The 26,752-nt window shown below is 37.6% G+C and overlaps 1 protein-coding gene across 5 annotated transcripts in view; it reads right to left on the bottom strand.

Annotated features, from left to right (window-relative positions):
* TAOK3 (TAO kinase 3) overlaps positions 1-26,752 on the bottom strand; it is a 190,408-nt gene that overhangs the window by 112,399 nt on the left and 51,257 nt on the right. The window contains exon 2 of one of the 5 annotated variants that reach the window (XM_073881040.1): positions 18,979-19,208. The exons of the other annotated variants lie outside the window; for them this stretch is intronic. The gene's annotated coding sequence lies outside the window, so the exon portion shown is untranslated. The remainder of the gene's footprint in view (positions 1-18,978; positions 19,209-26,752) is intronic. 5 annotated transcript variants of the gene reach the window in all.

Here is a 26,752-nt window from a genome sequence, read left to right as displayed (position 1 = left end):
TATTAGATGTCGGGGTGTTGACCTATTTTTATTGATTTTGAGAGGGGTTCTCTGTGCCTCTTGGATTTTGATGCCTGTTTCCTTCCCCACATTAGGGAAGTTCTCTTCTATTATTTGCTCCAATATACCTTCTGCCCCTCTCTCTCTCTTTCTTCTTCTTCTGGGATCCCAATTATTCTAATGTTGTTTCGTCTTATCGTATCACTTATCTCTCGAATTCTGCCCTCGTGATCCTGTAGTTGTTTATCTCTCTTTTTCTCATCCTCTTTATTTTCCATCATTTGGTCTTCTATATCGATGATTCTGTCTTCTGCCTCACTTATCCTAGCAGTTAGTGCCCCCATTTTTGATTGCACCTCATTAGTAGTCTTTTTGATTTTGATTTGGTTAGATTTTAGTTCTTTTATTTCTCCAGAAAGGGTTTCTCTAATAACTTCCACACTTTTTTCAAGCCCAGCTAGTATCTTTAAAGTCATGATTCTGAACTCTAGGTCCGACATCGTACTAATGTCAGTATTGAGTAGGTCCCTGGCAGATGGTACTACATCTTGTTCTTTTTGCTGAGGTGATTTTTTTCGTCTTGTCATTTTGTCCAGAGGAGAACAGATGAATGAGAGAACAGAATGCTAACAGGTTAACAATGTCTCCAGCAGATATACTCTATACAAATCAGAAAAGACCTGAAACCAGGGGACAAGAAAGGGAAAGAAAGAAGAGAAAAAAAAGGAAAAAGAAAAAGAAAAACAAAATCAGAACAAAACAAAAAAAAAAACCAGAATATGATCAAATATGATCAGGCTAGTGTATAGATCAGTGCCACACACTAGCTTTTGCGCATATTTTGGTCTGTTAGAAGAAAGTGCCTGCTAAAATTTTAAAGGAAGAAAGACTTATATATGTACAAAATAAGGGTTGATACAATGAAGGGATGGCAGATGATTGTAAAGATGAAAAGTATAAAAGATTTTATAAAAGGAATTGATAAGACGTTGTTTTTAAAAAGAAAGAAGGTTTAAAAAGTAAAAGAAAAAAGAAAAAAAAAGGGAGAGAATGTGATCAGGCAGAATAGAACAAAGCCATACACTAGTGATTTAGGGTATATTTTGATCTGTTAGAAGAAATTGTATCTCAAAATTTTAAAGAGAGGACAACTTATATATATATGCCAAAAATAAGGGTAACTGCTATGAAGGGATATAAATATGACTCTAAAAATGAAAAATAAAAAAATGTTTTTTAAAAAGGGATTGATAAGATGTTGTTTGAAAATGGGAAAAAGGAAAAAAAACAGTTAAAAAAATTAACTTTGAAAAACTAATGAATTATGGTAAAAAAGCCATGAATTCTATATGCAGTATTCCCCTAGCGCTGGAGTTCTCCCATTCTCCTTGATCGGTAAACTTGGTCTTGGCTTGCTGGCTGTTCATGCTGATCTTCTGGGGGAGGGGCCTGTTGCCGTGGTTCCCAAATGTCTTTGCCGGAGGCGGAATTGCTCCGCCCTTGTGAGTCCAGGGTAAGCAAGCTGCTCGGGTTTGCTCTCGGGAGCTTTTGTTCCCTGCAAGCTCTCGGTACAGCTTTGGAGGACCAGGTAAAAATGGTGGCCTCCCAATCTCCACCTGGAGGAGCTGAGAACTCGGGGCCCCGCTCCTCAGTGTGCCCCCAGAGAAAAGCAGTCACTCCCGTCTTCCCGGTCTCCGGCCATACTCCATGCTCACCCGGCCTGTGATCCAGTGTTTCTATGTCTGGCACCGGACCCCGTGTGGAGTCTCCAAACCCAGCAGATCCCTGCAGTGCGCTTCCGCGCCGCTCCTCCTAGGGGGAGGAAGGGGAGTCTCCCTGGCTTTGCTGCTTGTTGGGTCCCTGCTGGAGGAGCAGTGGCCCGACTGGGCCGCGGATCACAGTTTATGGCCACCCCGAGCCGAAAGCCTGCGCCTCGGCTCCGTCTCTGCAGCCGGCTTCCCCGCTCCGATACCTGGGAGCTCTGGTGCACTCAGGCTCCCCCGGTCTTTCTGTGACCCCGAGGGTCCTGAGACCACACTGTCCCGGGAGGATTCCACCCCCTGCTTAGCCACTGCAGCGACGTCCCTCAGCCGAGCCAACTTTTAAAAGGTCCGATTTTGTGCTCCACGGCTCTATCACTTGCCAGAAGCAGCCGGCGAAGGCCCCCTCCCCCGCCGTCTATCCTCCCGAATATCGCCTCGGATTAACTTCAACCGCACGTCCTACCTTCCAGAAAGTGGTCGCTTTTCTGTTCAGAGAGTTGTTACTATTCTTATCTTCGATCTCCTGTTGAGTTTGTAGGTGTTCAGAATGGTTTGATCCCTATTCAGCTGAATTCCTGAGACCAGACGAAACCCGGGTCTCCTACTCCTCCGCCATCTTGCTCCGCCCCCCCCCCCAACTGCTTTTCCAATGAGCATGATGATTTACATTGGCTCATCTATCTCCCCATTCCTAGGCTCTCTTATAACCAGTCTTCTGCATTTGGGGGGTAATGATTATTCTTTATGATCTATTAAAGACGTATATGCCCAATGTAGAAAATCTGGGAACTAAATACTATTATGAAAAAAAATCTATAATCCTACACAGGACAAAGTTCATTAACAATTTGGCATACTTTTTTCTCCATGCTCATATTTATTTCTTTATGCTCATATTTATTTTGTTATATACAGCTGAGATCATTTATACATATAATTCCATAGTCTACCTCTTTAATTCTAGATTATGAGCATTTTTGCCATATTATCACTGTTCACAAAGATCATTCTAATGACTGCTCAATGTGTATCTCCCAATGTATATCTTCCTATTCACTTACAACTCCTTCTCCACAATTAAAAACCAAGGCTGTATTCAACTCTCTGTTGAACTATTACACATTACTGTGTTTGGAAGATCTTTGTGCATATTATTTATCTACATTTTAGGGCTTTCTTTGGAATGGATTTCTAGAACTAGAGTTCTGTGGTCAAAGAATATAATAATTTAAAACATATAATATGTGTATTGAAATTATTTTTAGGTAACCTGACTGCTTTGGAGACGAAGGCCTTACAGAGGGGGGAAGAAACTTGAAAAAAAGGTATTGACTTCCACTTTCACATTTTTCCTGTTGAGGATATCCCTATCTCCTCACATGTCTATACTTAAAAACTAATCTTTCTCATTATTTTTATTATTCCCTCTGATTCTATGGCTGTGAAATGTTACATTAAGTGGTAGCTATTATTGCCAGAATTCTGTACCACATTTTACCTAACCATCAAACATCAAACCAATCAATAATTGCCATGTCTGCATATCTATCCTGCTAATCTAGCATGACTATAGCTTCAATAAACTAAAAAATTCCTTGAACACTAGTTGCAAGATTTCTAAGAAAGTAATTTAAAATAAGGCATTTACTAACATCCTCATGTCCTAATTTCAAATGCAAGAGGAACTATTCATTTGGACGGCATTTGGACATGCTATGGACATGCATGCTCAGTATTTTCTTTCTTTAAATACTTCTTCATTCTTACATAATTTTCTTAAAACATGTTCTCTACAGTTGCATAGCTCTATAAATATTCTAAAATAAGTTCTATGACTTCTAGGAATTATATTTTCTCTGTTTTATCTTTTTTTTTCCCCCTTGCTGGAAGACTGCACATGCTATTGAGGCTGAAAAGTATACTCTGAAGTTTATCCATTACACCTAAGGGATGTTCTCAGCTTTCTTCCATTCCACAAGCTCCCTTCTTTCTTTATAAATGTCTCTTGAATTCCATAAGTGTCTTTTCTTGTTTTTCCAAATTTTTCCTCCTACAGTTTCTCTTCTTCTCTCTGATTTCTATTTTTTTTTAAAGATTTTATTTATTTATTTGACAGAGAGAGACTCAGAGAGAGGGGGAACACAAGCAGGGGGAGTGGGAGGGGGAGAAGCAGGCTTCCCGCAGAGCAGGGAGCCCGACGCGGGGCTCGACCCCAGGACCCTGGGACGATGACCTAAGCCTAAGGCAGACGCTTAACGACTGAGCCACGCAAGTGCCCCCTCTCTGATTTCTAAATAAAAGTATTTTTTATTTAGAATAAAAGTATTTTTATTCCAAGTATTTGCCTAAAGCCCTATGTGTGACTGCAAGCTGCTCTCCTAACTTCTGTCCATTCAATGGTTTCCAGTAAGGCTAAGGCATTACACTGTGCTGAACTCCTTTCCAAGCCCCAGCCCCATATTTTCAAATATCTTTTTGGCTTCTCCCCTCACTTATACCTTACATTAACTTTGATCTTTCCACTGCCCTTGTCACAATTAATTCACAGTTCTGTTTCAAATATTTCCTTATATCTGTTTCTTTGCTTTTTTCCACTTCTGTTATCTTTTTCCTCTGCTTCTACTTGGTCAGACTCTAGTCTATCTTTTCTGGAATTCATCTTTTTTTTGGAGATTTTATTTATTTATTTGAGAGAGTGAATGAGATAGAGAGAGAGAGCATGAGAGGGGGGAGGGTCAGAGGGAGAAGCAGACTCCCCGCTGAGCAGGGGGCCCGATACGGGACTCGATCCTGGGACTCCAGGATCACGACCTGAGCTGATGGCAGACGCTTAACCAACTGAGCCCCCAGGTGCCCCCAGGATTCATCTTAAAAACACTATTATCATAATCATCTTCCTGAAGCAAAGGTGAGATATCACATCTCTGCTCAAAATCCTTCAATGTCTCCCTACAGCCTACAGTATAAAGAATAACTTTATGTAACTAACATTCAAAACTGGCCTCAAACCACTACTCTAACCAAAATTCTTCAACTCCATAATCAGGAAAAATGAACTACTATACAGTTACATTTTCATACCTTTTTATTTGCTTATGCTGTTCCCTCTGACTAGAATATCCAAATCCCAACCACTCTGACAGTCCAGGAGAACATCATCTCTGGTATAAGACCTACCACTTTCCCCCTTTGCTTCAGTTTTAAATACATATATATTAGTACTCTTACTGTATGACAAGGGCTTCTTCAGAGGAGGATACACGTCTAACCCTATGTTTTGATTAATCATTCTATCTCATGATACCTTTTTCTAAAAAGCATTTTTTTAGATATAATTCACACACCATACAACTCAGCAATATAAAGTTTTTTTTGTTTTTGTTTTTTTAAGACTTTACTTATTTATTCAACAGAGAGAGAGAGCGCATGAGTAGGGGGGAGGGGCAGAGGGAGAGGGAGAAGCACGCCTCCAGCTGAGTGGGGAGCCCTACCTGGGGCTCAACCTGAGGATCCTGGGATCATGACTTGAGCTGAAGCCAGATGCTTAATCACCACCCAGGCACTTCTGTAATTCAATGGTTTTTAGCATATTCACCGGTTTATGCAGTCATCACCATAGTCAATTTTAGAATATTTTCATCACCACAAAAAGATGTCCTATGCCCTTTAGCTATTACTCTACCACCCCTCCATTCCTAAGCAACCACTAGTCTACTTTCTGTCTCTATAGATTCTCCTCTCCTGGACATTTCCTTTGAATGGTCTTTGTGACTGGGTTCTTTCACTTGGCATGCTGTTTTGAAGGCTTATTCATGTGGTACCATGAATCAGTATTTAATTTCTTTTATTGCTGAACAATACTCCATTATATAAATATACCACATGTTGTTTACCAACTTATAAGCTGATAGACATTTGGGGTTGTTTCTACATTTTGGCTACTACGAATAATGTTATTATAATTGGTTGTTGTACAATTTTTTGTGTGGACATACATTTTCATTTCTCTTGATTATATACCTAAGAGTCAAATTGCTGGGCCCTGTGACATCTTTATATAGCAGGTACTCTATAAAAGTCTGCTGAAATCTCTTTCCCTTTTCCATCCCAGTCTTACTTTTAAAGTGATCTCTAAATTCATCCTTCCCTCAAAACATGAACAAGGACATTTTTCCTTCAAGAGGATTGCATTTTAAGAATTAACTGAAGATTAAATGATATGCATGGAATTATTTTTTCCCCCTATCTTGACCTCCTGCAACCTCAGGTACTGCATTTATAGTGAGAACTGAGAACTGTGCCAAGAATGCAGTATTTCTGGTCTTGGGCCCTTGGGCCAACTGAACAATCCAGCCAGCTTAGAGTAGAAGATTTCAACAGAGATGTGCAACTAGAATAATTTTCTTCACTCTTTAAGAAATGGAAATCTTTCAACAATGATAATCAAATTATTTTTCATAGACATCCTAACTTAATATAAGGAACAACGCTTGATAGAGAGTAGAAATATTTTTCATGATTTCCCTTTTCCCAGAAACTTTCAAGAAAGATGATTCACAGAAGATCTTAGTTGACTTTCAATGTTGTAGTCACACTACTTCAACAATAAACCTGAAGCCAACTAGTTTGAAAAACCCCAATATTTTAGCATTAGGGAGTAAGAATCACAGTGTTTCATATTGGAAAGATTTTAAAGCTCAGACATTTTAACTTTTTTTTTTTAAACTGAATCTCAGAAAAGTGTCAAATCATACCTGTGTAGTAGTGTTACCCCAAATCAAAATCCAGGTCTTCTGATTTCTCACTCCAGAAAACTTCCTTCTGAATCAAGTTGCCTAAGTCAGACTTCAAAACACCAAAAAGTTTTTCTATTTTGCTATATATTAGAGGATGATCAAGAAAAGTTTAATCAAACATAAAATTGGACTTCTGTGTAATTATTGCTCCAAAATATTTTTTTAACACTTGAGTATGTAGTGGTAGATTCAGTTCTTATGTAGACTGAAGCACCACCAAATTTGGGGATCTATTTAAGAAAAAAATTTTTACAAAATTCCCACATAAAGTATTAGGGCCTCAGAAGGGGCTGGTGCAAACAATGGGCTCTGAAACTTACACCCCACTGTAAATTAGCCCATGTAAATTCCTATTATCTTGCTCCCAGAGGGTAGAGGCAGGTAAAATCTTTATTTCACAGCAATGAAAAATGAAGTACAAATAGTTGATAGGACTTTTTCAAAGTTAGAACTAGTTCAGTTTTTCTCCCTACTATAATACAACTACCCATACAGACTTGAAGAGAATTGTTTTTAAAGAAAGAAACAGAAAACTGTTTTGATTAGTTGTTGCTACTATCTGCCACTAATACTTAATGGTTATTTTGAAGTAAGAAACCATTTTTATCGTACTTTCATTTTGAAAATAAAACTGGGTATTAGTTGCTTTTTATGCCACTATGATCATATAGCCCATTGTGATCATATATCATTGCACTGGAGAACTGGAAAGAGAACTTAAAGTCATCTAATTTCTACTCAGCCAATAATGCAGAAGTGGCTGGGGTTTATTGATTACCATAACAATGATAACTTTTCGTCTCCTCCTGGGTCAACTGATGTTAAATATTATGAAGAAGACTCTTCCGAGCCACCTTTTAAGACTTTTTGTGTGGGGCACCTGAGTGGCTCAGTTGGTTAAGCACCTGGTTCTTGATTTCCACTCAGGGCATGATCTCAGGGTTGTGAGATCGAGCCCTGCATCTGGCTCCTTGCTCAGTGTGGAGTCTGCATGAGATTCTCTCTCTGCCTCTCTCTTTTCCTCTCCTCCAACTCGTGTGTGCACTCTCTCTCTCTCAAAATAAACAAGATCTTAAATAAAAGCCTTTATGTGATCTAAAAAGTAAATATATCCATTATTTTTGTTTCTTAATGGATATTATTTTCCCCCTCCATTAAAAAATTCCTGTGCAGAGGCCCCTTCCAGACCTCACCCTATATACCTCTTCATTTGGCTGTTCATCTGTATCCTTTATAATATTCAATAAACTGGTAAACAAGTAAATGTTTCTGTGATTTCTGTGAGCCACTGTAACCAATTAATTGAAACTAGGAGGGGTTATTGGGAACCTCCAATATGTAGCTGGTGAGTCAGAAGCACAGGTAACAACTTGGGCTTGCAGCAGGCATCTTAAGTGGGGGGCACAGGGGGCAGTCTTATGGGACTGAGCCCTTAACCTTTGGGGTCTGAAGCTACCTCCAGATACATAGTGTCAGAACTGAGTTAATTGTTTGGTGGTTTTGGAAAACACACATCAGAATAGGCTATCTCACAGAATGAACCAGAAAGCTCAGAAAATGGGCAGGCCCTTAAAAGGGCAAATACACATTCAAGATCATGCCACAGTAAATGTCTGAGATGCCACAGCTACTTGCTTTTGCTGTACTGGACTCTTAACCCCTTCACAACTGCCACAAACTATCTCTGTTGTGCCCTGAGCTATCAAGATTCATGGTCCTGGGTGGGAGTATCTGATTGACCAAGGTCTTATGTCCACATGCTAGCTGCCAGGCAAATGAGAAAGAAATACCTACCCGTACTTCTTTCATATCCATAGCAGAAGGAGTAACATGGCCCCCCTTCTTTTCAAAACAGGATAATCAAGCAATGGGCAACTCACACTGTAAATATCTACTCATTGGGCACCTAGGTGGCTCAGTTGGTTAAGCAACTGCCTTCGGCTCAGGTCATGATCCTGGAGTCCCAGGATCGAGTCCCACATTGGGCTCCCTGCTCAGCAGGGAGTCTGCTTCTCCCTCTGACCCTCTTCCCTCTCGTGCTCTCTCTCATTCTCTCTTTCTCAAATAAATAAATAAAATCTTTAAAAAAAATATCTACTCATTAATGATCCAAAACCACATCACAACTCAGAAGCTAAGTGATAAACTTGGATTTGTAGCATTCCAGTATCTAATTCTGTCTCCTTAATCAATTCCTTCTAGCCTAAGTTTTATTTGTTTAAGCTTCTTCTGTATCTATAATATCTTATTCTCCTAAGTTTAGTAAGAGGTGTAGTGAACCTGAAGTAGTGCTCAATTATTCATTCATTCATTTATTCAACATTTACTAGATACCCATTATGCTTAAGACATCATGCTAGGTGTTGAAAGATATGTAATGCAGAAACTAATTATCTAGGACCAGTGAATGTTACATGTAGTGCAGAAGTTCAAATGAGGAAACAGAACTTCCAATTCTCTAAGGAATAGGGGATGGGGATGGGCCGGTGATTGACGGGTACATGACATTTGGATTGCTTTGCAAAGAACAGGTAGAATTTTCTGGAAATGCTGTAAGCATATGATGAGAGGTTGCAGCATTTTAGGAAATGGCAAGTAACTTCAGTTCTACAGATTTGGGACAAGAATCCTTTGGAAACAAGGTGGAAGAGTCTGTTGGGTCCAGATTTTCAAGGATCTTGAATATCAGGCAAAGGATTTTATGCTTTTTTGGTAAATGATGAAAACACATTTTAAATTAGGTTCAGGATTCAAGAATAATACACTAGTCAGGCTCAACTGGGAAGATTTTTTTTAAAAACATTATGCATACATCATAGAAAAAAAATTGATAGAATATAGACCAAAATGTTAATAGCAGTTATCTTTGGGTATTGGGAATATAAACATTTTCTATTTACCTTTCTGTATTTTCTATATTTTCTCCATTGAATATATATTACTTTGTAATGAAAAAAGTAAGTAAAAAATATTTTTAAAAGATTGAATTGGAATAGGAGACTAGATCGGGGAGGTCAGGTTAGGGCTACCAAAGTAGAAAGAATAACAGTCTTATCCTAGAAGTTGGCAATAAAATTGAAAGCAGAAGGCAGATACCATGACTCTGGATGCAAGAATAACACAATAATAACATAGCTTAGAGCCAGCAATTGACTGGCTGAATAGCCTGGAAAAGACATGGGAGTCAAAGTTAGCTCTGAGGCTCTAAGAACAAGTGGTAGAGGAGATAATTGTTCTGTGAATAAAAACAGGGAATTTAGTAGAAGGGACAAATTCAATGGTAGAAAGATGATGAGTGTTTTCTTGCCAAAGTGACTTTTAAGTGCTAGATAGGCATCCAGGGAGAGATATGCAGCAAGTAGCAAGAAATGAAGGTTGAAATTCAGGGAAAATGACAGCTAGTCATTCAGATCCGGAATTATTTGTATAGGGTAGATAAGAAACTCAAGAAGGAACTATGGTAACTCGGGTAAGGAATGGAGAGAAAAAAGAAGACTGAGAATAAAATCTTGGGGAAATATTTTGAAGTTGAATTCTTAGTGAATGCTAAGTCAACTTCATATTTCTATAATTAGGCATTCTCTCCGTTTTACTCCATTCAATCAAAAGGTTTAAAATGACTTCCCTGGGGCTCCTGGGTGGCTCAGTCGTTAAGTGTCTGCCTTCGGCTCAGGTCATGATCCCAGGGTCCTGGGATGGAGGCCCACATGGGGCTCCCTGCTCAGCGGGAAGCCTGCTTCTCCCTCTCCCGCTCCCCCTGCTTGTGTTCCCTCTCTCACTGTGTCTCTGTCTGTCAAATAAATAAATAAAATCTTAAAAAAATAAACAAAAAGGGGTGCCTGGGTGGCTCAGTCGTTGCGCGTCTGCCTTCAGCTCAGGTCATGATCCCAGGGTCCTGGGATTGAGCCACGCATTGGGCTCCCTGCTCTGTGGGGAGCCTGCTTCTTCCCTCTCCCACTGCCCCCCTTGTGTTCCCTCTCTCGCTGTGTCTCTGTCAAATAAATAAAATCTTTAAAAAATAAATAAATAAATAAAATGACTTCCCTAAGTCTACAAATTGAGATGAATAGTCAAAAGAATACTATTAGAAATAAAATTTAGATTTTTATATGACTGGCTTTTGCTTCACCCAGTTATAAAAAAAAAAAAGTCCCCTGTCTTTGGACATGTATTTTTAAAAAAGAAAATATGTGCAATAAAGTGAACCAACTGATCTTTTAATCGTTAATATATATTTTTAATATATTTTTTACATTTTTTTGTAATCAGAATTTTAGATTTAAAATGTATCTAAGATGGGCTCAAGGAAGTTAACTTGCTTTTAAGTACTTTAATATTAATGACTTGGTACTTGTGCCATTATAGTCTAGATTGAATTCCTGATCAAAGAATACTTGCCAATCATGATGCGGAGCAGCATCATGGTACAGTGGAAGAACTCTGAAGTGGAAGACAGAAATCATAGATCCTAGTCCCATACTGGTCCCTAAATGGCTCTGTGGCATTGATCAAGTTATTTAATTTCTCTAAGCCTCAATTTCCTGGTCTTGGGGCTAGCTAACACAATTTCTAAGTTCTATTCCAACCCTAAATGGAGCAAATCGCTCCATTTAAAATCTTGTATCAGGATTCACACACACACAAATGCCCTGAGTTCAATATAACCAAAATTCCCAGCAATCTTCACTTTAATTGTTCCCAAGTCAAACAAAAGAAAAACCCAAGATGTAAACACCTTTAGTCTCTGCAAAGTTTACCTGCCACTGATCACCAAATACATGAAGACACTGTGAGAGCCCTGTATTTATAACTTTTGACTCCCTGCTATAGGATTACAATGCCAGACACTGCAGATAATAGAACATGCAGAAATAAGAGCTTTGAAAATAAATCTTCTTAGAGCTAATGAAGGATTATCTGGCATGCAATTTTTCTAAAATGTCACAGCTATTAGCAAGTTCTTTTTGTGTTTTTTGGGGACTATCTTTATCCTGTCTACACTTTATTGCCCTGAAAATAAAAGTTTTCCTTAAGCACAATCAGATTTAAAACTTCAAAATTTTAATTGTATATACTTCTATTTACTTCTTTGGAAAAGGTATACTTGGCCTCTGCTATGAACTGAATTGTGTCTTTCCCCTGACCCCAAATTAGTATTTTGAAATTCCAACCTCTAAAATGACTGTATACGGAGATAGAGCTTTTGGGAGGTAACTTTGTTAACTGAAGTCATAAGGGTGGGACCCTAATTCAGTGAAAATCTGAGAAAGATCTCCTTCTCATCTCTTTCTCCCTCCCTCTTCCTCTCTCTTTCTCTCTCCATTTGTCACTCCCTCCCTACCCCGCTCTCCCTCCCTCCCTTCCTCTCTTACATTGGCAAAGAGGATAGGCCATTTGAGTACAACTCCAGAAGGCAGCCATTCTGCAAGCCAGGAAGAGATTTCACTAGAAACTTAATCTGTTGGTACCTTGATCTTAGACTTCCCAGACTCCAATGAGAAAACATTAATTTCTGTTCCTTAAGCTACCCAGTCTGTGGTATTTTGTTATAGCAGCATGAGCAGACTCAGAGAGCCTCCTTAATGAATTTCTGGACTAAGATTTGAACAGTATTTAAATGGTTACTAAATTAATAGTGAAAATTTATTCTTTTCCAGGTAGCTCTCTCTAAACTGATCATTTGATAATCCTCTCCTTTTAAAAAATATATCTTGATAATTCAAAGAACTGGGGAGAAATACTATTCTTTGAACTAGAAGAAAAAGTTTACAATGATTTCATAATAATAATGTAAAAACACATAAATGCAGTAATTAGAGTACACATACTTGATTAAATCTAAAATCTTGACCTAAAATCTCTTTCCAAAGACTCTTTTTTTTTTTTTTAAAGATTTTATTTATTTATTTATTTGACACAGAGAGACACAGCGAGAGAGGGAACACAAGCAGGGGAAGTGGGAGAGGGAGAAGCAGGCTTCCGGCCGAGCAGGGAGCCCGATGCGGGGCTCGATCCCAGGACCCTGGGATCCTGACCTGAGCCGAAGGCAGATGCTTAATGACTGAGCCACCCAGGCTCCCTCTTTCCAATTAACATTTATTTGATCTTTCAACAATACTGCCTCTGAATATGAATGTCAAATGCATAAATTCCACAAGATATAAGTGATTACAAGCATTTTCTTGTTCAGGTATTTAAAGCAATTTCTTCATGATTGAGTGATTTACTTGAAATTTAGAAACCGAATGAACTCTATCAGTTCTCTATGTACCACCTGATTAATAAAAACTCTCTAAAGCTGTTTATGAATGGAATCCATCCCCTACACTACTGCCAGGCATTATCAACCTGAAAGTAAAATCTGACCATGCCACTCTCCAGCTTAAAACCCTTTAATCCCATCACGTACAGGATATAAAATCCAAGCTCCTTGTAGATAGATGGCAAATGAAATCCTCTGTGATCTGCTCTTGAACCTTGTCCTTAGTAGCTCCAGGGCCTCACATTGAACGCCCCCGCTATTTTAAACTACTTCCTTGGGATATCAAGAAGTACCTATTGGCACTTTGTTTCTTTTCCTTTTTCCTAGATAACTAGAATTCATTCAAGAATCTGCTCAGATAGTACCACTTCAGGGAAACTGTCCTTATTCTCCCCTAAACTGGGGTGTTTTTTTTCCCCCACAGAAGGATGCTATAAACATTTCTCATTTATGTGGTATAGACACAAGATTTAGATTATCTTTGGTAAATGTCTGCTAGACATTACCATAAACGGCTAGAGGGCAGGGGTCACATTTAAATCACCAGTGTCTAACATACTGGCTGGTCCACTGCATGTGGCCAAAATATGCTGTTGAATTACACTAATTCATATATCAAATGTACTAAAACATTTTTTATTTTAAGGAATATTATAGCAAATATTTTTGTTAAGCAAGTAGCCATCACTCCTTAATGTGTTTTTTAAATTAATATTTCTATAGGATGCTTTACCTAAAATGAACCTGATCTTTATTGTGGAAATTTGGCATTTTATTGAACTACATGGTACCTAAATATTAATAATTTCAGAATTATCACTACTCTCAACTTACTTGTTCAAGAACCTATTTTTTTTTTTAAGATTTTATTTATTTATTAGGGAGAGAGCTCACAAGCAGGGGGAGTGGCAGGCAGAGGGAGAGGGAGAAGCAGGGAGCCCGATGGGGGGCTTGATCCCAGGACCCTGGGTTCATGACCTGAGCTGAAGGCAGATGCTTAACCATCTGAGCCACCCAGGCGCCCCAAGAACCTATCTGTTTTAATGGATATCTTAAAAAACTGGCAGTTGATATCGTCCTATTTTAACATCTAGAAAACCCTTTGGAGTCCAAGTCTGTATGTATTCATTTGAAAAAAGTGAAAACAACATTAAACAAAAACTTAATCCTACTATGCAATATTTTTTTCTCATGCACAGTCATATAATACATGATATCCTTCCAGTAAGTAGTTTAGAATCCATTACTGAGGCCTGTCTTCAGTTAGCAAGTCCAAAATATCATTTATATTGGTTTATAGGACATCATTCAGTCTTTTATTAGGATTTTTGAATATTCATTCATTGTCACCTTTGATAAATGAACTAATTTTAGAATAAATATAATAGAGAAAATCAACAAGCATTTATTTTAGACTACTACAGGCACTAAAGATAGAAAGAGGAGTTACTTTTGTTAGTAGGGCCTGGCTTAATATAATCAACAACACCATCAGCATACTAATATTTATTCAATCTCAGTATGTGCTAGGCACTGTACATTACCTCATTTAAGCCTTAACACAACACTAAGTTATTATTATTGATCTCATTTTACAGATAAAAATCTGAGGTCAAACTTCACAGACCTACTGTATGGTAGAGCTGGGATTCAAATCTAGACTATCTAACCTCAAGCCCACTCTCTTAACCATCATAGCAGTTTTCAGTTAAATCACTGTATGAGAGATTTCAGAAATTAATAACTCGATAAATATAAAGGATTCCATCTAGCCTACAATATTCTTGAATGCTAACAGCTTAATTATTTTGATTTGCTTTGCCTAAGGCCAAACTAGATCAAGACCCTCCCATCTAAAACTTTTTCACTTTGTACTTTAAAAAAAAGTCAGAGTCATCACTGAAAATTTCTGTTCAGTAAAGAGTAGTGTGCCTAATAAAGGCAAGAGAAGCCTGAGTATCTAAAATCTTCTGAGGTAATCCTGTCTTGGGACTTTCAGAGATGCATTTATACCCTAGAAAGTTAGCATTTAAAACTTGAAACTCTTGCCTAATTTCCAATGTTGAAAGCGTAACTCAGCATTCTTAGTCACGTTTAATTTTGCTTTGCCACTGGCAGGTAGGGCAAGCACCGAAACACGTTGGCAGAATACATGTTAGAGCAGTTTCCTCCTGTTGAGAGTTGCCTTATCCCGCTTCAACAGTTCTCTCCCGTAGGACTGCTTTCAAAAGTGTATGAATCTCTATCTATTCAAGCAAACACTGAAATCCAATATTCAACTTCTTAAAAGTAAACATTCCTACAACAACTGACTTGGGGTATCTCCATGTCCTTAAATCAACTTTGAGGGGTAGAGAAAGCGTAACAGGACCCGAATTTAATATTCAGAAGAACGTTAGCAATACACGGGAAAGTTTTATCCTTTAGCTGTTTTAGATGTAGAAGGAGAGATGAGTCACATGAGCAAATAATGACACCTATAGTAAATTCAAATGTCTCCTAAATTTTCTTGTTTCCAACCTCTCCCATACATGGTCCAAAGTGTCATTTTCCTGAGACAAAGAGCTCTAATAGTATCACACTGCTATTCAGAGATCTTTGATGAAGACAGCCAAACTCCACAGAAAGATACTCAAAGCTGCTACGATATGGTTCCAATGCAAGTTTGCTAGCTACCCAGTTATTCCTTAAATGTGCTAGATACTTTCAGTCTCAGCACTGCTTGTGCCCTTTACTTAAGAGTGGAATATCTTGTTTCTTTACAAGTCAAAATCCTATCGCTTCTTTAGGACCCAGTTAAATTCCACCTCTCTTCCTTACCTCTGACAGTTAAAATTCAAAATTACCATGGCACTTTATTTGTACTCTTACTATAACATGTATCATCTATAGCTGATATTAAACTAATGGTTTACTGTGAACATACTTGTTTCCTCAACTGGAAAGTAAGTTCCTTGAGCTTTTCCTTCATACAGAAGTGAGCCTTCTCTTCTGCTCTTTAGAAGCACAGTGTCATTTTTAAATATGCATTTAGGCAGGCTGACTTGAACTGCAGTTTCAATATAATTCATAATCCACTAAACAATATTTATTTAGTGCCTGACCATATGCCAGTCTAAGCATGTGAAGAAACAAAACTCCCTAATTTGTGGAGCTTAAATTTTTGTGGCGAGGGGTAGACAACAATAAACATAGTAAAGTAAATTGCTGTATTAAAAGAATGATGAGTACTTTGGAAGAAGAAAAAAGTAGAGCAGGATGGGAATCAGAAATGCCAGGGGTATGGCTTTAAGATCTCTGCTCAGATATGACCACCTCAGAGGACCCACTCAAAGCATCCTTATTAAAGTGCTTTTTCTCCTTCTCAGTGACTATCATCATTCTGTTTTCTCTACATCATAGTACTTGAACTTATCTGAAGTTATTTTATGTTTACGTTGTTGTTGTTTCTTTCCTGTCCTGTTCACTGCTACATTCTCTCATACATAATAGACACTCAACAAACATTTGTTAGAAGAATACAAGGAGATACCCAAATTATACTTTTTTTTTTTCTAAAGGACAGAGGGAAAGAGAGAATCTCCAGCAGACTCCGTGCTGAGTGGAGCCCCATATGGGGCTCGATCGCACGACTCCAAAATTATGACCTGAGCTGAAATCAAGACTCAGTCACTTAACCGACTGAGCCACCCAGGCACCCCTCAAATTATATTCTTATACTGGAATCAATAACATGATAAAAAGTGATCCACTAAATCCTACTAGGAATCCAAAAGAACTAGTGTCTATTTAGATAAAGCACACTTTTTAAAGTATAACGAAAATGTAATAATATTTGGGAATGTGGATATAGTTCGTAATGCCAGGGTATATGCCCAAATTATAAGGTGGTTTTTATTTTAACCCAAACTATTTCTCAGAAGCCAGGAGTCGCTTCATATTTTAACCCTTCCTTACAAAGCCTCTCAAATTCCAAGGTACTCTCACAATAAGTTATTAATTGGTATAGTAAGTTATTAATTGGTAAAGACATTAGTCTGGAATGACCCAATTAATGCTACTTTTACATGCTTACAGAGGTCACTAAAAATAAAAGGGAAATCTAGCTACAAATCTTGAGATTTTCAGGTCCAAATTGCAAATCCTAGCTCAGTATTTCTCAAACTTTGATGGACATCCACCACCTGGGTATCTTGTTAAAATGCAGATTCGGAGCGTCAGTACGACTGAGGCCAGAGAACCTGTATTTCTAACAAACTTCCAGGCCATTATGGCTGGTCCATGGACTATGCTTTGAATTGCAAGGCACAAAATAAAGTTGTAAAAACAACGCTCTTCTATCACTATATTTTTATGATTTAAAAATGTATATTTATATTCATAGGAAAGGAAAAGACCATGCTTGGCAGCTGAAAGCTGCAAAGGGGATGTGAGATTTTCATAAAGTTGTTCCTACTAATTTCTCTTCATCCACCCTTGCCCCCATAAATTCAATCCCATTTTTATAAAACCAGATTTTTTTTCAAGGCAACACCTTTAATCAGAACTATTCAACTAATCAACTATTTAAACTTAATCAAATAAAAAAGGAAAAACACATTTAAAAACTCCATTTTTTTCTACCTTCCAATGCTCCAAAAAATTTCATTTTAATCAGTATACATGGAAGCGTTAAAGTTAGAAAGCGAGCACTAATTTTGGTAGTTTAATTTGGACGACTTTACTACTCAAAACCGGTTTTCTCTTCTTTTAAAACCTTGCCATCTCTCAGTAGGTCATTAGCCCATACGACAACTTTTAAATACATCAGTTATACTGGCCCTAGCTTTTTTAAAGACCATGTAGTTAAAAATATAAGATTAAACTGAAAGGATAATTATGCTTAAAAAAGTTAAACAAAAAAATAGAATTCCTCAAATATATAAAACATTAAAATCTTCCAAAACCTTTGAAAAATATTCATTTATTTCAGCATTGGTTTTCTCCTTCATATAGGTAAATTTCTCTCAACTTAATATAAACACTTAGACTCACGACTTTTTGCCTTTCACAGCTATCTTGAGATCAGAATATGGTACCCATTAAAAAAAAGATAATACCTCTTAATAGCAAATCAAAAGAAAGGCACAAAATGTGTTTTGAGATGCTTTTTATAGGTCTAGGTACTTAAGGTTTCTCACAATTTTGTGACCTATTATTAACACAGTTCTGTTTGTGTTCAGCTTAAATTACTAAGGTTTTTTTTGTTTTGTTTTGTTTTTAGTGTTTATTCTTCATGGCTGGCAGCTAGGGCTAAAAACAGTCATGATATAAAAGTATTCCTCCTGCCAAGTCTCTGTTGAGGGAGTCAAGCTGAGCTGATAGAGCTCGATTTGGGGACAGTGGGTATTTTTTGCTTTCTTCTCCATCCATCCTCTTAACCCTGTAATTAAAGCCTAATATGTACAAATCAGGCAGGATTGCTGGGCAAGAGCCATTTCATGAGGGTATGTATGAACTGCTTCTGTGCTAGTTAGTTCTAGAATATCATCAGGGAAACATCATCAAAGGAAATCAAGGCGATTCCTTTGCTGATAAGAAAATTGTAAAGCATCTCTTTAGAACTAGAAACAGCAAGCTCAGTAATGCAAATGCACTCGTGTTCATCTGAACAACAATCTCCCCATTTACTATTTAGCAAAGATTGAAAGAGCAGGACCAAAAGCTCAAAAGATGGAAGGTGTAAAAGAAAGTCTCTTTTCTGCGCATTTTGGCAGGCATAATACTGAATTTGCATCTGTCTGAGTGGTAACTTCCAAAAGTCTGAGTAAGGAAATGTGAGCTGAATTTCAAGTGAAAAAGGAGATAATTCTCAGAGACTGTGTCTGTGTGTCGGGGTGGAGGCTGAGTACCAAAGAGGAGAGGATTAATCACAGTGAAGCCAGCTCTCAAATATAAGACTCACTGTAAGTAAAGATGAGCCCAGAGCGAGTTTTCTAAATAACCTCATGACATTAAATATATACACACTGAAAAATCTTTAGTATACTGAAGGATATTTTGCCAAGTGCTTTTTTCTTCCTAAATTTCTGCTATTCTTTCTGTTCCTCAACAATTGTGTCCTCATTCTCTGCTCATCTTTTGCCTTTTTAAGGACAGCCCCCTTCCTCTTTCTCACCTCCTTCCTACAGCCGGAAATGACCAAATCCAGTTCTTCCAGTATGGATGTTTTAGTCAGGTTCACATTTTTGTTTCTTCTTCACTAGTACTCAAACCTGCCTGGGTTTCCTTGGCACTTGATAAATGTTAGATGTACAGTGCCATAAGTAGAAGCAAATGTCATCATCAGGAAGGCTTGATTAAAGTGGCCAAGAGGTGGAGACATCAAAGCAAAACAGCTGATAGAAGCTGAAAAAAAGAACAAATTTTAGCACTTAGCAAAGTGCCTGGTAGAGGGAACCTGATAATAATACATTTGCTTAAGTGTTTTGTAGAAGTTTTAAGGACCTTTCTCACCACAACTAACCTTGTATTTTGTAACTAGACTCCTCCTCAAAGCAAGAAGAATTCATGAAATTCTTCATGATTCAGCAAAGATGCTTTCTTTTTCATTTCAATTTGCAGTTACTAAAGCCTGAAGCTGTGGTCAGAATATCTGAGTTCAAAGCATGACAATAATGAGTGCAGCAAATGTAAGAAATGCTGGAGATGATATTTATTTCTTCTCAGACTATCTAATTCCTTTTAACTTCCATAGAATTACATATGGACAAAATGCCTCTTTTAAAAGTTTTGTGTGTTGGGGCGCCTGGGTGGCTCAATCGTTAAGCGTCTGCCTTCGGCTCTGGTTATGATCCCAGGGTCCTGGGATGGAGCCCTGCATCGGGCTCCCTGCTCCGCGGGAAGCCTGCTTCTCCCTTTCCCACTCCCCCTGCTTGTGTTCCCTCTCTTGCTATGTCTCTGTCAAATAAATAAATAAAATCTTAAATAAATAAATAAATAAAATGTTTGTGTGATGTTTTTCTAGTGGATGTCTTTTGTCACTGTTTCTATTCACTCATATCTAAGCAGAGGGGAAAAAAAACAAAAGAAAACATGGCTTTCTGTACAGATCAAGGAAGGAATCTAGAGTGACCTGTGTCATTTTTCCAGTTATGTAAGATTCTGGAAAAACAGTTTCCAATAAATATAAAATTCCCAACAGCTCTTAGTTTTTCCACGGTATGTTTCTAAAATGACAGAGAACAATAAGTAAATTGTTAACGAAAGGGAAGTAATGAAGACACTTCTCAGATCAACTTTGCTACCTGTAGCAGACACGTGTAAGGATTAGTCATGTATCTGTGTATCCCTTGGGAATTAACATGGTATCAGCTGATGTGAATTAGGATAAGGAAATGAAAAAGAGAAGTTAAAGATGGTTTCAAGTCTGAGTGATTAGGATGATGAGAATGTCATTGACTAAATCACTAAAAGGGAGTACCATTTGAGGGCACACTGATGAGGTCTGTTTTAAACAGTCTTGAGTTCAACAAAGTAGCAAGACAGCCCAGTGCAAGCAGTTGGGAGAAATGGGATAGAACATCAAGGCATCCATTTCGATGTCACTAGCATACAACTGCTAACTGAAATTGGGAGAATGGGTAGACTTTATTAAGGGAAAGCCAAATGTAAAGGGCAGAGAGTTAATATTTGAGTCCTCTAGAACAATCTCAATTAGTTTAATTGGTAGATTCACCATGTACTAGCTAATTGTGTGAGGTGAATAAGTCATGTAAGAGTTCTACACCTCATTTTCCTCATCTGTAAAGGAGAAATAACTTCCATATCAACTGGGTGTGAGAAATAAGTGACTCAATGAATATTAAGCCTTTAGCACAATGACTAATATATAAGTTCTTAAACATATGTTTGAGGTCAGAAAGAAGAAGAACCATGCAAAGAGACAGAGAAGTGATAGGTTCATGCATTCATTCATACATAAAACAAATACAAAGTACACTGAGTATCTACAAGGCATAAAACGTTGGGCTGGAATAGAACCAAGACAGTGTAAAGTCATATTCAGTTCAGATTCAACCAACATTTGTTGAGGACTTTCTTGAGTCAGGTATTATGATATGCTTTCATTTATCTCACTTAAGGAAGATAATGAGAGGTAGGAGATCCTCCGAAAGGATTAAGTGTTAAAGTTAAATAAGATTCAGAAAAGATCATTAAAGTTGGCACAATGGACCTCCTGATGATCTTTGAGAAAACTGTTGCAGGTAGCTGGAATGGGGTTGGGTTGGGTCTGTGGTAGGGAGTGAAGGAAACGAAGGCAGGGGGAAAACGTTTATAGGCACACCAGAGTGAAACAAAAGAGAGAACAGGTCAAGAACAGGTTTTTACAGGTAAGTAGAGACCTATGCTTGCCTACAGGTAAGAGGGAAGGGGTCAGGGAAGGGGAAGAGACAAGGACAGCCAATACTTAGTCATTTTTTTCTAAAACTGCGGCAAAGCAAGATATTTAGATACGCTTGAAAAAGAAAACATCTGCACATTAGTCACTCAATGAATAAGCAATGCCAACAATTCAATGCCAATACCTGGATCAATTTTGTTTTATAGACTTGGCAAGAGGCAGACAGATTTTTCTTAACTATGATTACTTCTCAAGATTTTAAGAGGACAGAGCGAAATTTTTTCTACAAGTGCAAATCCCATTATCAGAAATATCATTCCGTAACAGTGTTTTTCAGAACTGCATACAGTGTGCCGTCAGCTCAGGGGAAGATGAATGGAACTGTGCTCTACTAGGAATCAGGAATAATATCTTTAAGACCATTACCCAATTTTATCTAAATGGCCAACTGATCCACCAAAAAGCCACAGGTACTTGTCAAACACCTAGCCAAACAAATAAAAGAACACATCCAGAATCAGGAAAGAGATAAATGAAGTACCTGACACCATTTTCATTTCCTTCACCAAGGAGAAGAGTTTGGCCCTGTTTCAACTTCAGCTTCTACAGACTAATACAAGTTTAATAAAAGATATATAGCCCCTAACTACCCTTCTTAAAATGGCAACCTCCCCCGCCCCCCTTCCCTGTCCATCTCCTCTGCTTTGTTATTCCATAGCATTTATCACCTTCTAAAATACTACGTACTCTGCATAATGTGTATATTTTCTGTCTCCCCTTCTAGAATGTAAACTCTATAAGGGCAAGTTTTTTAGCCTGTTTTGTTCACTACTGCATTTCCAATGCCTGAAACAATGTTTGACAGATAGCAATTCTGCAAAAAAATAGGTGAGGAAAGACCGAATCAATCAATTCCATTACAAAATGATGTAAAAATTTTCTTTTTGCACTGACTTCTATGTATAATTTTCCTATGTTAATATTACTTTGCAGATCTCATATTATTTCATATTAATTGGTTTCTCTCAATTAGACTAACTTTCTGGAAGATGCTCTACATATTATTTCTTTTTTTTTTTAAAGATTTTATTTATTTATTTCAGAGACAGAGAGAATGAGAGATAGAAAGCACGAGACGGAAGAGGGTCAGAGGGAGAAGCAGACTCCCTGCTGAGCAGGAAGCCCGATGTGGGACTCGATCCCGGGACTCCAGGATCATGACCTGAGCCGAAGGCAGTCGCTTAACCAACTGAGCCACCAGGCGCCCCCTACATATTATTTCTTAATTCTTTATTGCTTTCATATTTTAAGTGCTAGCTAATAAAAAAAAGTATAGTTAACTCTTCTTTACATTCCTGGTCCCACCCTTTCCTTCTGCCGCCTCAGGTCAAACTCCACTTTGCTAAAGAGAGTTTGGCCCCATTTCAGTGAAGTCATTCTCCACACTACTTTGTTATGTGATTAAATAGACTGCTGTTTTAATTGTTGAAATGACAAGCAGTGTTTTTCAAATGAAATTCTTTTATGAGTTACAATGCAATAAAATAGTTCAGTGATTCAACTGGCTGAATTATATTTCATTCACTTCGAGGGAAATTCTACTAAAGAGAACTTACTTATTTCTACTCTCCAGAAATTTCATGTTTCATGATATTTCTCATACTGAACGCTAAAACCCTTAATGTTCTCTGGGAATGGACATGGGTTGTTTGGACTACAAAATATATTAACCAAAAAAGAGGTCTTTACTACCTGGTCCTAGTGCCTCCTCCTAGACTTCTTGGTATGATAGTTGATTATTTCTTCACAACCCAGTTTAAGAAAATTATCATAATTTATGTTTACAAGTAAGAAACTCCCTAAACATTCTTCAACAAGTTTGTATGGTTGTAATGTTCTCAAAAAATGAATATAATCTGAAATTAAGACAATGTTAAAATAAGGCTATGATAAATATCACTGTTGCTTTAAGGCTTTTGATTTTTAAGCACGTAAGTACAACCTGTATTTTAGTTTGTTTTAATTTGTGGCATTTTTAGCAATTTGTTTAGCGAATCTTGATGTGTAATAAATTTAGGAAAACTGTGCTTATAAGGGCGTCAAGAATTTCCACTAAACATTATAAAATTATGGCCATTTCCTTCTTATTTTCAGTGGATATGAGAGGCATAAGGCAAACTAGAAGGAACATCGCACTTGGAATTAGAAAAGCATGTGTTTAAATCTTACTCTGCTGCTTACTACTATAGTCTTCAGCCTGCTACTTGAAAAGGCAACCACAGTTAAGATTATGGGGTTTGGATTAAAGCAGAACTGCATTTAAGTCCCAGTCTGTCCATATGTAGCCATATGATCACTGGCAAATATCAAAACTCTCCAAGGTTCAGTTTCCTCATCTGTAAAATGAACGTAATATATTCAACTCCTAGAATTGTTTACTGGAGGAATTTAATAATTTAGTGCATGTACAGTGATAAAGAAGGTGGTTGGCACAGAAAACACATTCAATAAACTTCATCTATTACTACTAGTAAATGAAATACTTAAATGTGAAGTCTGTGTAGTGCATATCTATAAATTACAAAGTACTTACCTGTTAATCTTTTACTATGTTATTTATTTATTTATTTATTTATTTATTTATTTTTAAAGATTTTATTTATTTGACAAAGACACAGTGAGAGAGGAACACAAGCAGGGGGAGTGGGAGAGGGAGAAGCAGGCTTCCCGCTGAGCATGGAGCCCTGATGCAGGGTTCGATCCCAGGACCCCGGGATCATGACCTGAGCCAAAGGCAGATGCCTAATGACTGAGCCACCCAGGCGCCCTTACTATGCTATTTAGTCCAAAAAACAGGCCCAATTGGCATTTGATTATTTCCTCCTACTGCTCTGGATATAGTAATAACATTCATTACTATATTAGAAGTAAGAATTAGGTCAGCCTTCTTTCTTTACTGATGCTGAAGTTTTATTACAGGAACCACTTTTTTTTTTTTAAAGATTTTATTTATTTGAGAGAGAGAGAATGAGAGAGAGAGAGCACATGAGAGGGGGTAGGGTCAGAGGGATAAGCAGGCTCCCTGCTGAGCAGGGAGCCCGATGCGGGACTCGATCCCGGGACTCCAGGATCATGACCTGAGCCGAAGGCAGTTGCTTAACCAACTGAGTCACCCAGGCGCCCAGGAACCACTTTTAAGATATATTCAAGAGGACATCATATTTTCATAAAATAATAACGCATACTTTTTAAGTATCCTGTGTCATTGTTTGAACTAGATTCTTCATGTTTTATTCTTTACCAATAACTTTAATTATATCAATACTTTCTCTAAATTCTTCATCTGAACTTATCCTAAAGGATTGTGAATGGAATGACATTTTTCATTATCCATACATGTTTCCCTCAAGTCCATGAGTCTAAAATTAACATCTATTTGTTCTTTTTTAGTGGACACTAATGATTCATTTTAGAAATATTATTTATGCCAAGAATAACTAAGTCACAACGGTAGACTCCATCTCTAAAAGGTAATCATTTATATACTGTACTTTGGACTTTAGTCATTTGATTGTAAACTAGATATACTTAACATTATACACTTGCTCTCAGTTTGTTCTAGATCAGTGCTTTCAAATAGAATTTAATCATGATGGAAATAGTGTAACTTTGCATTGTCCAATAGGGTAGCCACTAACCACATGTGGCATATTAAGCACTTGAAATGTGACTAGTGTGACTGAGGAACTGAATGTCCAATTTGTTAAATTTTAATTTAAGCAGCTACATGCCTAGCAACTACTATGTTTGACATCACAGTTCTAGATAGTTTTTAAAAATACTGGTAATTATGATGAAAATGAATAATAATTCTTATAACCAAACTATAAAAGTTGTATAATTGCCTCAGGAATTGCTGACACATCTCTTGACTAATTGAGCAAGAAGTACTGAGGTTTCAGCACTGTTTTACCGCTTTATGAATCAACCTTCCACCAGCCTTTCCCTCCCCTTTCCTGCCATCATTGGTGGCCTCATACTCTCCTTGAAATCATTTGTAGAACAAAAAGCTAAGATATAAAATCTAACTAGTAGTCTAACTCTAAGGAGGCGCCTATGGGAATTCAATTGTTTTTGGTGGCCTAAGCTCTGAGGGATGGAGGTATTGCCACTAAAGCCATCTCTTCTTCTAATACCTTCTCCTCAGGTTGCTTACATTTAGTTAGCTCCCAGACCAGCTGTCTTTGTTTTAAACAGGAATGAAAGAGAACCACAATAGGAAACAGGAACTGTTGCGTTTAGTTATCCCGTAGCAATGGGAAGAATGAGAGTGCATATGAGTATGTGTTTTCACAGGGTCCAGGAGAGCAGCTATGGCTCCTCCTTTCTTCTACCTATTAGACAAATTTCCAAGCACTCCGTAGTAGAGTCCCACCACTAGCTAGAGGTAATGGTTTCCTCCCTAAACTGTTAATGAAGTTCAGGGAGTTCTTGCTTTAAGTGATTTCCAAAATGCCGAACTCTCTATCCAAGGAAATGATACCTTATTACTCAAACACTACAAATGTTAAGCTGCATACTGCTCCAGTGAGTATTTTTAAGACTTGCTACCACCTTCACTGGTCATAGGATAAAAGAGTTTGTCACTACAGGATAGAAGTTGGTACTTGTTCTCAACAGCTGTCTAAAGGAGGCTGCTGGAATCAAATTTGGTCTCCTTTACATTTTAACAAACAACAATGTTAAAGCTTATATTTGTATAAAGTGCTTTCATGTAACTAATCACATTTAATAATGTTAACATCCTGGTAAGATAGAAAGTTCTGATTTTTTATTAGTATCTGATTTTTCATTAGTATCTGATTTTTCATGTTTTCTAGTATATCAATACTTCTACATGGCAAGGGTGCTACCCAAAAATTGGCTCTGGAAAAAGTGGATACTATAAAAAAATGTCTATAATCTACTTCCTTATGTTATTTGGATGTTCTTAATTGAGCTCTCAAATGTAATTCCTGAAACTTTTCCTTTCCCTTCTTTGTATATTGTTTTAAAATGGAAATATGAAAACTATCCATAGTTTTGCTCAGATTTCTATTGTCTACTTAATATATAGATATTTGACATAATCTGTTAAATGTTTATAATTGCCCTTCTATTGTACTGTTACTAGTCATATAAATAGGTTTACCACATCTGCTTAGAGAAGTTGGTAGCTCTTTTCTCCTAGTATAGGACAGAGTACGGAGGAGGGATTTAAAGTATGGGACAGAAAGGAGTCAGGAATGTGTAAACTCTACACTGAAAATAACCTTAGTATGGGGCACCTGGGTGGCTCAGTCGGTTAAGCGGCTGCCTTCGGCTCAGGTCATGATCCTGGGGTTTGGGATCAAGCCCCATGTCCGGCTCCCTGCTCAGCAGAGAGCCTGCTTCTCCCTCTCCCTCTGCCTGCCACTCTGCCTACTTGTGCTCTCTATCTGTTGAATAAATAAATAAAATCTTAAAAAAAAAAGAAAATAACCTTAGTATGTTCTGAAGTCAGAGTTGT

The sequence above is a fragment of the Callorhinus ursinus genome, unplaced genomic scaffold (assembly GCF_003265705.2).
Source record: "Callorhinus ursinus isolate GAN/ISIS: 27379988/994484 unplaced genomic scaffold, GSC_fseal_2.0 scaffold41, whole genome shotgun sequence".
Classification (NCBI taxonomy): domain Eukaryota; kingdom Metazoa; phylum Chordata; class Mammalia; order Carnivora; family Otariidae; genus Callorhinus; species Callorhinus ursinus.
The sequence above is the reverse complement of the archived record's forward strand: the minus strand, read 5'-3'. Positions and strand labels throughout refer to the sequence as shown.